Genomic DNA, 15745 nt, shown 5'->3' with positions numbered 1-15745 from the left:
AAAAGATATTTTTCAAATATTCAGATTTTAAGTAAATTAACGAAATTTATACCTTAAATTAAATTACCCCCAGTAGAATTAGATCGCAGAAAAGAAATATTTATAGTCTAGAGAGTTTATTATTTAATATGGGTTTTGCGACGGGGTAACGCAGTGGTCTCAGAAACAGGCTGTTACGGTAGCGGCCACAGCTATACAGATATTTACGTGATTTAACTTATTTAAATATTGAAAGAGAAGAGAAAGGGAAGATATTTGATTGTACACCACATTTGAAAAAAATAATGAATATCAAAATATAAATGGTTAGCAAAAATAATAAGTAAAATAAACAGTACAAGTTGTCGACGAGCTATTAACATCGGAGCGATCGTTGAAAAGCGTAAACACCGATGAGAACTCATCACGAACAAGTAACACTACAATTTTAATTAACGCAGACGATACTGTTCGTACTCAATTATGATAATTCGCGATTTCGATTTGAAATAAAAAATTTAAAATATAACTTATTTTATTAATATTTACTTTTAGAATGATTTTATAAATCGCTAAAAAAGTTCAAAGTGTTTTAATTTAAAAAATATCATCACTCATCATCACTTCAGCCTATAGCAGTCCACTGCTGGACATAGGCATCCACAAGGTCGCGCCAAAAATGGCTTGAACTTGGGTTGGTGACCGCAGGGCTGGCTTTGTTGCACTGAAGACGCTGCTGCCCGTCTTCGACCTGTGTATTTCAAAGCCAGCGGTTGGATGGCTATCCCGCCATCGGTCGGCTTTTTAAGTTACAAGGTGGTAGTGAAACTGTGTTATCCCTTAGTCGCATCTTACGACACCCACCGGAAGAGAGGGAATGGTTATATTCTTTACGGCCGTAACCACGCAGCACAAAAAAAAATAACATGATTGGAATACTTAACTGAGTAGAAACAGCAAAAAGTAGCTTGTCAATGGTTTTTCATACCAACAGATTGGAAAACGTCCACGTGGTCTGCCGGATGGTAAGCGGTTACCGTAACTTATGGATGCTTGAACATCAGAAGCGTCGTAAGTGCGTTGCTGACGTAACCCCCGCTTTTAAGATAGCGCAACTCCAGTAACTTTGGCTACTTTACACCGAACACAACCGACGGTCACGAGTCTAATTTTCTTCTTTGCCCGGAAGAAATATTTGCATTTGCATAAAAAAAAAATGATTCTCACCAGGCCTCGGAAACCACTTAAAGCCGTCTGCGGTTGTTTAGGTTTAGACTTGCTTAATACTGACAGGCTTAAACGTGTTGAACGTATGTATGACAGGCAAAACTTTTGACCGTCCCCATAATAAACTGGTTCACATGTGGAAACTGATCGCCTCTAATTTTTTTTCTTGAAAAGATGGAAAAAAGGCAAATGTTTAAAAAATATATATATCAATTTATTTAATAATATTTATATGAATTTGACGTTGGAAACTAACTGTTTTTTAGCGTTAACTGACTTCGACACATGCTTGCGGCGATGAATACTGCGGTTTTAATTATAGCGAAGGTGAAACGTGTAGGGTTAATATTAAATTCGCTATTGTTAGTTACTTTTTTTCACTTTTTATGTGATTTTGTTACGTTGTCATTGTTACTAGGTACCTATTAATGTTTAAATCCATGTATTAACATAATGTTTGTAATATAACTACTGGGCTGACCTGGACTGAAACAGCTTGTAAAACTCACATAATTAGGTTAAACTTTTGAAATGAAACTTCCTTAGGCGCATAAGGGATAAATTTTTTACAAATGCGTCACGGTGTCACGAGTCACGAATTTTTAAACGTTCATACCACGTTGAATACACCGGTTCTCGTCCGATCACCGAAGTTAAGCAACGTCGGGCGCGGTCAGTACTTGGATGGGTGCCCGCCTGGGAACACCGCGTGACGTTGGCTTTTTGTTTTTTTTTTTTTTTCAATTATTTTTTTTTTTTAATACACGATATTATACCGTTAACTGCCACCCTAGTTACTTTCAGGTTGGCGGATTTACTGAAAGTTAGCACTTTTAGTTAATCCGTATGAAACGTTATCGCTTATGTAATTGTTTCTTTGTTTTTATATAAAAGTTCACATAATTTATTATTTGAATAATAAGTAAATTATTAAAAACTAACAAGAACATTTGATATCTAAATTAAAAATCTAAAAATATTCCAACGTAACGATTCACAAACATCACACCATAATAAAAAAAAGACCTAAATATATTTAACCAGAGGCAGTGATATATTTTACGTTCATAAATCTTTCAAACTAACTCTCAACAAATGACAAATGCAGCGGCGGCGACCCTTTCTCATTTACACGTTACACGTTATATGAAATAGAAACTAAACCAAATAGAGTTACACGAATACTCCTGAGTCCACGTCAGAGTTTTAGACAAATAAGGAAGAAAGCGTTTTCCGTTTTCAAACGTACGCTCTAGAATGTATATATGTAACTCTGAACTATCAAAATGTTCCGTATATTTATTTTTAAAATTCGTTTTATTATTCTATATTTTATTTCAATAAATTTCCATTCCGTCATTACTCATAGTAGAATATATCCTCCAATGCACATTAGAATACCGTGGTGGTTAAATTTTCGACCCTCTATATGGAAAAAGAGGTCTAAGCCTAATAGTTTGTTCTAAATTTTGATTGTCTATTGTCATTCTAATGTCAGTTGTTTAATTCAGCCTTATTTGTTTATATTGATCTGTTAATATAACAGCTTTTGATCAGAATCCTGTTCAGTAAACAATTGATAGACGACGACGGTGCTCACTGAAAATCAGTGTTGGGGTAACGATGTCTCGGGCGTCCGATTGGTGACATCATATTATTATTATTATTTTTTTTTTTTTTATATATAGCTTTGAAATTTAATATTAAGATCAAATATTGTTGCATTTTATCTCATTTAAGCAGTGTTTATTGTTTGTTACCAATAAAATTTATTTTATTTTATTTATTTTATAAAATAAAGCATTAGGTCTTAGATATGGAAAGATAATAATATTCGCTGTCGGGGCAAGTATCAAATCTTAACGCCGTTGAAACTGTGTATAAATAGTTTGTCTAAGATAAATGTACGTGTCCCGCCTTACTCTATTTTCACGAATTGATGTGAATATTTCCCTTTTTTTCATGCTTTATGGTTAATGCTATTTATTTTATTATTATTATGTACTAGAAAAGTGAAAATTGTATTTTAATGAAGAACAGGAAAAGGTCGAATTTCGTAGTGATACGTTTCAGAAGAATAAAATTATAGTACAGAATTTGTGGGACCTTAATGCGTTCATGATCATTTAAGTACCGACTCTTTTTATATATAGGTATAACTAGTTCGTCAAATAAGCGTACAGATTACCTGATGGTAAACAATTAGCGTAGCTTATAGATGCCTGCAGTACTAGAAGCATCGCAAGCGCGTTGTCGACCCTATTCCCAATCCTCCCCAGGAGCTCTGATTACCTTACTCGCCACAAGAACAAAACACTGCTTGAATGCAGTATTATTTAGCTGTGATCTTCTGTAAGGTCGAGGTACTTTCCCAGTCGGGCTGCTCCAGATTTTGAGCAGGATATTTCCTGCTGTGCCCTTCCTCATTTCTTCTGCTTATAAATGTATATATTGTTTATGTATATAATGTATAGAGTTTTTATAGTCAAACGTTTCGACATAGCTTAGCGTATATAATCCGTGGGGATTGATGGATTGCTAATTTTTATGTACGTAATTAGTTTTCTTAACTATGTATCGAAGATGAATGTAGAAATAAAACATGGCTATTGATTTTGTGTACCAAATTTATTCCTAAATAATTTTTGATTATCTGTCGTTAAATATAATAAATTGGCTAATTGTGACTACGGCAGTATAGAATATAGCCACCCCCTCTCCTCCCATGGGTTTTAAGAGGAGACTGAGGGATAACACAGTTCCACTACCACCTTGGAACTTAAAAAGCCGACTGCGTATAGTTTTCAAACTTAGAAACTGTATTACAAAGCAACTGCAGCTATTTCTGTTTTCTTCTGAAATGAGAAAACAAAAAAACGAAAATTTCATGCAACCAAAAATGTTTGTTGTTTTCAAAACACAAAATAAAAAAGTTCTTTATTCAAAAATATTGCAATGATAGTAGATCTCCAAAAGAGACGTAACAGCGAAGTGAAGAGGTTTTATTATTAAGTTAGACCGGTCAAGACGGTACTTCAGACGGTGTATAGTGCATCGGAGCTCCACTTAGCTGACGTGAGTCGTAACTTGTAATAGAGCGAGCGTTGTACCTTGCTCAAAGCGACAAACCCCAGTTTCGTCGCTAGAAGTAATAACGTTAGGTACATAAGCTGAATTTTCGTATGGCGCAGTTGAAAAATTGCAAAAGAACTCCTTTTGTTGGGTTCTTGGTTTTCTTTTCTCCGAAAGAGCTGATTTATTATACATTTCCTTAAAAATATATTTTCACTCAATATATGTATATATACATGTGAATTGTAGGCCACTCTGTCTATATAGTACGGTTGGAGCTTAATCCACCCGCTCGGCTACTGTGGGTCCACATCCCCTCCCATGTGGCGATGTGAATAGTTCCACAGGAACATACACTTATACCTAATTTGTACGATTTCATTTTTGTGGTACCCACGCATTAGGAAGTTCTAAATATTTTTTTAAATATCATATCAAAAATCGACCGTTCCAGCGGGGACCGAACCTTACTTATACCTAGACAAATAATTGTACATCTGCTCCGAGCGTGAATCGTATCCTTTAACTGTCGATGTTAAAGCGACTTTCGCTATTATATCAAAACAACGGTCCTTTAACATAGTTATTCTAAAATATAAAATTAAAAATAGTAATTATGCAATGTTTATTGAATTTCACGTTCAGCGAAGAATATCTTACAATTAGACTGGAGGCTCTCGACAGAATTTAATTAAAAGCTTAATTACCATACAAATCCTTATAAAATACGGCAATTGTTTATAAACTAAGTCTGGATTTGTTTTCATAACAACGCTATGTTTCCTTTCGAAGGTAACATAAACACTGAATTGAATAATTACGAAACAAAAATAATTCATCGACGTTATTATACTTGTATAAACATCTTGCTTGGAGTATATCTAGAATTAAAATTCACCAATAGTCGATATCTGTCACACAAAAAAAGTTTAAAAAGATCAAAAGATTTCGAAAGGCATAATTTTTAAATATAATTATCTGGCTAATTCGACTTATATATCTATATTACACTATACAATTATAACTACTGTTAATCTAAGTTAACAATTTCGTGTTTAATTAACACCTGATAACAATCATCGATCATAATAGGACGTCTGTATAACTACGTCCTCGAAGGGTTGAAGACCCCAGATAATAATCGCACTGTGTCAAATTGAATACTGACAGAGATGTAGCATCATTAGATATGTGAAAACTATTTATAAGTACCTACGAATATTTTAATATCGTATAATTGTGTTTGCTCGCAAACAACAACAAAAACCGACTTCAATTACATCTACCAGTAATAACAACGACAGTCGACGATAAAATATAATCAATTAAATATGCATTATTAGTTATAGCTCAAAAAGTGTTAATCAAATCTGGATTGAATTTAAATGGAACCACATGACAAGTAGTAACTTGCGAATAAAATAAAGAATCCTTGAAACCAGTCCGCCTAGTAAAAAGTTATGACATAAAACACATTTAAAAATACAGTCGAATTGAGAACCTATTCCTTTTTTTAAGTCGGTTGTAAATATTTTCTATCAGCTCAATATAATGTCAATCCAGTATTGTATAAAATACAAAAAAAAATGGTACTAATTTATATAGAGGATGAGTATTGAAATGTGATTAGTAATAACTAAAGGTTGGTATTGTTTATTTTTGTGACACATGAGGGAATTCTCTCGGAGATGCAGGTTCGATCCCCGCTAAATTGGTCGATTTTAGATATGATGTTAAAATGTAAAGACTGGTAAATGTTATTATAATTAATTTATTACAAAAGCTACTATTTTTACAATATGTAATAAGTTGATTCTACTGAAGAATGACTGGACTTAGTATTACTTATAGATAAATAGATAAAAACTTAATTCACAATTCCACATAAACAATTAAAAGAGTTAAAATAATAAACTAAAAATAAAAAATAAAAAACTACCAAATAAAATCTAATATATAAAATTCTCGTGTCGCGGTGTTTGTAGTTAAACTCCTCCGAAACGGCTTGACCGATTCTCATGAAATTTTGTGTGCGTATTGGGTAGATCTGAGAATCGAACAACATCTATTTTTCATCCCCCTAAATGTTAAGGGTAGTCCACCCCTAATTTTTTTTTATTTTTAGATAAATTATTTATTTTTTATTTTATCATGATTTGGCGTTGAACATACAACCCTAAATTTTCACACTTCTACCACGAACCCCTATTTTTAAATAGCGTTTAGCGGCAAGACAATGTTTGCCGAGTCAGCTAGTATCTTAATAAGATATTTAAATATCGCACTAAAATACAGTGTATGTGTGCTGCATAATCGCAAGAAGGTATCTCAGTACTAAAAGATAAATCCTAGGAAAGATCGATTGATTTTTAGTTACTACCTGTTACGGTGAGAGAAGTCTTCGAACAATGCGTCTTGCCTGTGTTAACATACGCAGCCGAGACGTGGACACTGACGAAGGGACTGGTCTACAAGTTTAGGGTCGCTCAACGTGCAATGGAACGGGCTATGCTTGGGGTTTCTTTCAAAGATAGGATTAGAAATGAGACTATCCGCGAAAGAACGAACGTAACCGACGTAGCCTACAGAATTAGCAAGTCGAAGTGGCAGTGGGCTGGTCATTTGTGTCGCAGGACCGATGGCCGTTGGAGTAGATGGGTCCTAGAGTGGAGACCGCGTCTTGGCAAACGCAGTGTGGGACGTCCTCCAGCCCGTTGGACCGGCGATCTACGTAAGATTGCCGGTGTCGGCTGGATGAGGATTGTGGAAGACCGAGATGTCTAGCGCGAACTTGGGGAGGCCTATGTCCAGCAGTGGACTGCGATAGGCTGAAGTGATGATGATGATGATGATGACGGTGAGAGAGCACAATGTTATTAAGATTATTATATTATTTTGTCATTTAAAAAAATAGTTTTGCATTATGGTATCCATTAAAGAATATATGTATTTGGACAATCAATAGTATTTATTGTATCTATCCAAGACATAAAAATTCTGTTTGAAGTTCATGTGAGTATTTTTGCCGTAGTGAGAACTGTGACGTCGCTCCGAGTAATATTTACCAATTTTATTTCAATATACATTCAAGTCATGCAATACCTACCACGAAAAATAAATCTCAATATAAGACATTGTATAGTAAATATAAATTGAAACAATTCAGTTTATCATTGGCCTGAAAAGTTAGACTTTCAGATATTCGTGATATTTCACCGTTCTTAACCGTAAAATTATAATACAGCCTCTTTATGTCATATAATAGTTCGAAAAGTATAAATTCACGAGGTTTCATAGTATATTATGCAATAATATCAACGTATAAGTTTCGCGTCTCTGTACAAGTTACCAAAGAATAACTGACGGTTTCTCGAGCAAGTAGCGAAGGGAATTTGATAATAATCTACAAAGTTGCTTTCAAAGTTCCATTATTTACCTTCACACAACTCTTAGTCTTCTGGCTTTCGAGCCTGATTCATGATATAATTACAAGATGAAATTTTTATTGCTTTGTAATTTAATGTATTCATACCGTTTTGAATTTGTTTATCTTCTTCCAATAAGTAGCTTGATGTTAATATAACTTCTATTATAGTCAAGATATCTTTTTTTAAACTTTTTTTTTTATTTAAACAAAAAAGTGTATTTAATTATCGTTTATGCAATGTTTAAATAATAGAATGATCATCATTTTTAGTTTTAGATATTGAACTAATGATTACATAGTCAACAAATTGATGTTTGTCTTCACTTTATGGTTTATGTTTTACAAAACTAATTTTATCTAACAAACACTATCTTTTATTATTAAAACAACTAGTGACCCGCCCTGGCTTCGCACGGTGCAAAAAGTATTAGTGTTCTTCTAATATATTATACATGTATTATACATACATATAAACCTTCCTATGGAATCACTCTACTTACTAAAGGAAATCGCATTAAAATCCGTTGCGTGGTTTTAAAGACCTATCTCGGCATACAGACGGCGGGAAGCGACTTTATTTTATTCTATGTAATGATGAAGAATAGTCTAAAGTTTGACCTAAACTAAAGGTATCAACTTCTAGTTGTTAAAAATTCCTTAAGTACTTCTCAAGGAAATTATAGCAAATGTGATGTCACAGATGGAGCATATTTGATTAATTGACTTAAAACCACATTAGACAGAATTGAGTATACCAACGACCAAAATACTGTTATTCATCATAAGGCACCTGCGACGCTTGAAACCAATTACAGTAACAATGCTTCACTACAGACTGAGACACACAGTTATTGAGAATATTTAGTAATAGTGGAGTAAAATTAGTTTAGTAGGTGTACTACGTTGATGGAAACCGAAATCTGGAAATCAAATTCTTTATAGCCTTAAACCATGACCAATATTTAAAGTTGTTGCAATATATAGTACCTAAAGATATCAAGAAAATTTTCGTAAAAGCTGGTTATTGATATTCACTACAGCCTATCGCAGTCCTTTGCTGGACATAGACCTCCATAAGTTCGTGCCAAAAATAGCGTGAACTCGTGTGTTTTACCCATAGTCACCACGCTGGGCAAACGGGTTGGTGACCGCAGGACTGGCTTTATCGCACCAAAATGCTGCTGCCCGTCTTCGGTCTGTGTATTTCAAAGCCAGCTGTTGGATGGCTATCCCGCCCTGGTCGGCTTTTTAAGTTCCAAGGTAGTAGTGGAACTGTTGTGTGTTATCCCTTAGTCGCCTCTTACGACACCCACGGGAAGAGAAGGAGATATTATTGATATTACAAAGCATAAATAATAATCCTTAAAAAATATCTTCAATCTATAAGATCACCAAGTTAGGTAAAGAGTGGCTGATTATGTAGTGCTAGTGTTTCACGAAACCCGTGTGTATCGTGCATAATCCGGAACGCCTAAATCATCAAAACTTAAAATACACAAATAACAAGTTTGATACAGCACTCCACCGTTCCAAGTTCGGGTAATTTGCATACATTATCATCTCAGGTGTTCCGTCTGTGATATTCAACGTACTTGTTTGGTTGCTTCGTGATTCTGTTAAGGTTCTTGAATTTAGTGTCTGTACTTGATTTTAGTTCGACTAAAGTTTGTTGCTTGATTTTATTTTAACACAAATTTTTACTTTGTAAAATTATTTAGTACGTTATACCAGTATTTAAAGCATCAGTTAAACGCTGGGATTTTTTAAAATTTTTAAATTCATATTTGGTTAACGGCAAGAGAGGTTGGAAAAATTTAGCAAAAAAAAAAATTGCCAAGTAGGATCACGAAAACCAATTGCCGATTCCAAACCACTACCTTGCATTTGAAAGTTATGCCGAATTTATTTAAAAATGGTCTGTTCAATTCAAAGGGCTTCTAATTAATTGATCCGAAGATTCGCGGAAATTGCGAGCTACCACCTCCTTTCCCCGCGTTGTATCTTTGGCTTTAATTTAGAATTGTTAGCGCGAAGGGAATGCAATTTACGTAAAATAATTGTTTGATTTCAAATATTTTGAGTCTCACGCTTCTTACTTTTGCGCACTTGTTTTATGAAAAAGATCTGGTTTTGCTCGAACGATGTATGAAATTTTCAAAACGGTAAGTTTGTATAAACTGGAATCTGAAAAAATAAAATGTTATAAAACTGTAAAAAAGCTTGCAAAACACGTTGCTTTCAAAATCAGAAATGAAAATGTTTACGAACTAAGACATTTTTATAAAGTCAGACTGAAAAATTAGCGTCTTCCATGAAATTACTGATACATAATCCTACTAATATTATAAACGCGAAAGTTTGGATGTATGAATATATCGATGTTTGTTCCCATTTCACATAAAAACTACCGAATGGATTTTAATGAAAGTTTACAATAATATAGCTTATATATTAGAATAACACATAAGTTATAATTTTTAAAGATAGTGTGTGAATTGTCCAAAATGTAACGATAATTTTCAAGTAAGTCGGAAAAAAATCCGCCATCTGCGAACTATTCTGGCGTGCGTTGCAAAAACTGTAGAGTTTACACGAATATAATAAGTTATAAAAGAAATGTTTATCTTAATTAGTTCTACAAAAATATCCGCGACAGTATATATGCATCTTTTGTGAGTAAGCCATTATCGCAAAAACATTGAACCAAAAATACAATAAAAATTAATATTTCTAATTCACATTGCGTAGTAACGAATTGATTTTTATATCGTAGAACTATATGGAGAAGATAATAAGCTACTCGAAGTACTTACTAATCCTGCGCAGACGAAGTCGAAAGTACCAGCTAGTATTGTATAATTTCAATATCTAAAGAACACAACGCTATTCTTCTGTCAGTTTCACGTGTACAAAAATAGTGGAACTTTGAATAATACGTCTAAATATTAGCATGTAATCCAAAATGTATCTTCTATATCCAAAAATTCGTCATCAACTTGCTAGCAATTTATCCCAAGTCGAGCGGAACTTCTCGGTCCATGTTTCTACCTCATTCTAACTTGTAATTTGTTGTGAAACGCAATTATACAGGCTGCGCTCCGGGCTAATAGCGAACCAGCGGTATTTCCAAGGCGATGAGACACAGTCTTACTTTAAGGCGTAGTCAAGAATGAAACACCTCTGAACGGTAACCTATTGTTAATTGTTTTTTAATACAACATTTCTGATCTTGTGCAATTTCTTTCTGGTGGGAAAAATCTAGTGAGTCTCTTTGCTTCGAATATGTAACTGTTTTACAAAACGAGTTTCTCTTTTGATTTCATTTCGTAATATTACTTCGTAAGGTAAATGAAGTATAGAAAACTAAGCTTACTCGCACGTGAATTACTTCGTATCCAATCAAGTGTATGTCTTGGACTAGAGTTTCGTAACTTATATAACAACATTCGATTCAGACTAACTCCTTAAAGAGCAAGCTCTGAGACTTACGTCTGATAACAATTTAACGTATTTCCCATCGAATCGGAAGATTTATTGATTTCGTATTTGTTTGTTATATTTGAAGATTTTGGCATAATTTTTGTGGCAAATACGAATGTACTTACGGTTACCATTTAAATTAGATATTATGATCAAACTCGTAGCCATGGACACAATTTCAAAATTCTGCCATTTTAAATAAATGACAAAAAATGCCATTCAACTTGGTTAATAGTGTAAAATTTTTCATCGATTAACATTTTCGAATTATACATTATTTCTTTTTACTAGCTGTGGTCGCGACTTTGGCCGCGTGGAATACTGACTATATGTTCGACGTGATTCTTTAAATTTACGTAACTTTTTTATTTATGAACCGATTAACATGAAATAAACACTAAATGTTAAGCTAAGCTTGCCATAATATATCAGTAAAAACCTCATCTTAATCTAAGAAGCCGTTTCTGACATTAGCGTGCACAAACACACAGACAAACAAACAAAAATTCTGACATCATTGTTTTGGGTGTTATTTGCGTCGATAAAATTCCCAATAATTTTTTTTCGTATATCTTAAATGTACAGACAGTGGCCCGATATATTTTTATTATTAGCGCATAACATAAGTAATAGATATTGACATTGACGAGTCTAACACATTTTTGACCTTATTAGTGTAGACTGTATTGTGTTCATGTTTCAAGCTTTTAGGCTACCATTATACCTTTAATACATATTTAGAAGTAAAAATCCCATAAGAATAGATGAACATGAGACAATGAGGTATTGTTCTATGTGTTAGAGGTATCTCGTTACGTTTCTATGGAGAATATTTTGTTCAGATTTGATCGTACGCACATTAAATAAGGATTATTAACAAATACGCCAACAGCGTAATCTGATATTGTTTTTGTAATACTAGTATTTTTTGCTTTTAAGATATAACCCGACATAAACTCTTTAACACGATCTCATCAAGGCACCATCATTCAGTAATGTCAAATAAACTTGTCTGTATTGTTTTTTTTCATTTTGATAGTAATAGTCGCTAAAGAATCGCAATAGTAGTAATTAAATGACACAATCATCTTAGCAAATAAATAAATTGTAAGTAAATCTTCTTCTGTGCTGTGTGGCTACGGCAGCAAAGAATATAGCCACCCCCTCTCTTCTCGTGGCTGTCGTAAGAGGCGACTAAGGGATAACACAGTTCCACTACCACCTTGTAACTTAAAAAGCCGATCGATGGCGGGATAACCACCCAACTGCTGGCTTTGAAATACATAGGTCGAAGACGGGCAGCAGCATCTTCGGTGCGACTAAGCCAGCCGGGCCCGCCTGCCCAGCGTGGTGACTATGGGCAATACACACGATTTCACGCCATTTCTGGCGCGAGCTTGTGGAGGCCTATGTCCAGCAGCGGACTGCTATAGGCTGAAGTAATTAAATATTTTTTTTTTATACAACTAGGTCGTCAAACAAGCATACGGCTCTCCTGATGGTAAGGGATTACCGTAGTCTATAAGACACCTACGACACCAGAAGCATCGCATGTTTGCTGCCGACCATACTCCTAGTCCAGGAGCTCTGGTCACCTTAATCACCATAGAAACGCAACACTGCTTGAAAGCAGCTTATTTTACTGTGATCTTCTGTAAGACACTGACCCAGTCAGGCTGCTCCATTTCTTGAGCAGGAAATTTCCTGCTATGCCCTAACCTCAGTTATAGATTTTTTTTTTTATTAATTATATAGAAATAACGCTTAGAATATAGAATATTCAAATGACTTATTTTAAAATATTAAGCTAAATATTTTAGGCATATTCTGTCCATGTTAAGATATAAATAAAAATAAATTTATTTAAATCAAATAGAAATGAATGTTAATACTATATCAATGAGTCTAATTATACACAAACATAAATATTAACACAATGTAGTTGAAACAATGAAATCAAATTTGTCTTTCAATCTAAAACAATAAAAAAATATATATTTCATTTTTGTATAATAGTGAAAAATCCTCACGGACACTCCGGCGCGGGGGCCTCAGCCCTCCAGCCCTCAGAGGGGATTCAGACTCCTAGTGAATAAAAACCATTACGTGTGTTCCGCCGATGCGCCTATGTGGCGGGGTCGCGGGGACGCTGTAGCATGCTTCCGCAAAATATAACTTGACCCTGCTTTCTGCTTGGAGGGTTTGCGTTTCAATCTTGCTAGAGTCCTAATGCGACATATATTTAATAATATCTTTAATTTATATACATTTACAAAAAAAAAAAAACCTAAAAACGGGCATAACGTTGCTACGTTTATTATAAAAGTGCATATATTGAGTTATACATCATAGGAACAGTCGACCATATTTGTATATTAGGCATATTATTATACATATATGTTTCAAGGCTAGGCCGGATATTACAAAACGACCACGAGTCAAATTGGTATTACGTTAAAGTAGTTTGTGGCGCCCTCTCGTGGTCTCAAGCTATTGGATGCGGTGTATTGGACGTAGTACACCGTAATCTACTCTTGCGGTTGAGGCTACCTCAGAGATGACAGACTGAATGAATTTATAATTGTTCACGTTAATAGTGGAAATGACATTTGACTGACAGAAATCTTACAGAAGAACAAAGCGATACTGTGTTATTCAACCTTTGACATCCTACTGTTGGTCATATGCCACTTTCTCTACGCTGCTACACGGGTTTGCGGATCACATTTATATATAAACTTCAATTTCTGTTGTTGTGTGTTCTTGTTTTCAAAACGTCAAATTTTTTGTGCAGTGCTGTGAAATAAAGAGACAAAAAAAAATCTTTTTTGAATAAATATCAGTCAATTTTAGAATTAATACATATTTAGTCACAGTTTTACAAAAGGAAGTATAATATAAATTTCTCGAATATCTTCAATATTCTGTTCTATTGTTGGCCAATCTATTTGCAATTTTTTCTACTCCTTCAATGAGTAGACGTTTTTTAATACAACTAGGTTAACAAAAAAGCGTACCTCTCACCTGGTGTTAAGCGATTACCGCAGCTTATAGTTGCCGCGCTGCCGGCGCTACCCCCAATCCCAACGGAAGCTCTGGTCATCTTACTCACCACAGGAACACCACACTGTTTGAAATTGTTATTATTTAGCTGTGATCTTCTATAAGGTCGAGTACATCCCCATTCGAACTGCTCCAGATTTTCAGTAGCATAGTCTTATCCTACTGTACCCTACCTCAGTTCATGTGAAGTTATGTTAGCAGATTAGGCCGCGCTGCCGGCGCTACCCCCAATCCCAACGGTAGCTCTGGTCATTTTACTCACCACAGGAACACAATACTGTTTGAAATTGTTATTATTTAGCTGTGATCTTCTATAAGGTCGAGGTGCATCCCCATTCGAACTGCTCCAGATTTTCAGTAGCATAGTCTTATCCTACTGTACCCTACCTCAGTTCATGTGAATCACCGTTCCTCTTAAAACTGAAGAACTGAACAATAAATTATCATTATTATATATGTTATATTTCCTTCCATACACAGTTAATTGTTTTTAAATTATACTTCCCAGGGGTATTAATAGGTATAATATGAAAATAAGTTTGTTTGTTTTTTTTTTTTGTTTTTCCTTTTATTTTATTTTTTTCACGTTTGTTAACTTAAATTTTAAACGGATGGATGGTCGTAATTGGCCTTTTTCATTATATTTCATTCTTGTTTGTTTTATAATTTTTTTCTGTGCTGTGTACCATCCCTTATAAGTAAATAAATAAATTTTTACCCTTCCTGTATTTAATTGACTTGATATGTATCCAGTTTTCTATAATCCTTTCAGTATATCTGTGCTTAACTGACTTTCACTGTAATATTTTGCCGAATTGCAGCTATGGAAATCTATCGACTAACGATGTTGACTACTATAGACACTTTATGGTTTCTGTTCGGTTTTTACGAGTGGAACCATGGTTTTTAACGACCTGTGACCTTTATTACTAAACGTTTTTTCTAACCTTTAAAAAACAAATCAGACAAACAGATCATATATTGAAATAAATATATAAAAATCGTTTTTCACTCCAGTCTGTAATATCCCACTGCTGGGCATATGCCTCTTTCCCCATGTAGGAGAAGGGTCAGATCTGAATCTACCACGTTGCTTTAATGTGGGTTGAGATCCCTCACACATTCCCTACTATGAGTAACGATCACTGTCGGTCATGTCGGCTTAACGTGCTCTACGAGGCACGGTGGGGAGACCCCACAAGGACTGCACAAACACCCAGACCACGGCAAACATCTGCAAGGCCAATACAAATGTTTTTCATGTGCCAGCGCATAAAAAATCTTTAAATTTACAAGATTATCAGTCGCAAATCACAACATAGCGGTATTTTTTTTTTTTTTGGTTGTATTACATTGAATTTTACGACGTCCATCAAACTTGTATCAATGTAGAGATTTTTTCTGAGATTACACCAATAAATCTTTCGTATAGCTAAGTCCGATGTTATTAAAAATCCCCGCAACCCGCTGACCTATCCAACGCGACCTATCAATAAC

The 15745-nt window shown here is 34.5% G+C and overlaps 1 non-coding gene across 1 annotated transcript; it reads left to right on the top strand.

The window, feature by feature from the left end:
- Nucleotides 1-1808: 1808 nt before the first annotated feature.
- Nucleotides 1809-1927, top strand: LOC123656104. The gene has a single exon (XR_006743495.1). It is a non-coding gene; the product is annotated as a 5S ribosomal RNA (ribosomal RNA).
- Nucleotides 1928-15745: the final 13818 nt, after the last annotated feature.

Source organism: Melitaea cinxia, chromosome 8, assembly GCF_905220565.1.
Source record: "Melitaea cinxia chromosome 8, ilMelCinx1.1, whole genome shotgun sequence".
In the NCBI taxonomy this organism is placed as follows: domain Eukaryota; kingdom Metazoa; phylum Arthropoda; class Insecta; order Lepidoptera; family Nymphalidae; genus Melitaea; species Melitaea cinxia.
Note: the sequence above shows the minus strand (reverse complement) of the source record. Positions and strands in the feature narration are given on the sequence as shown.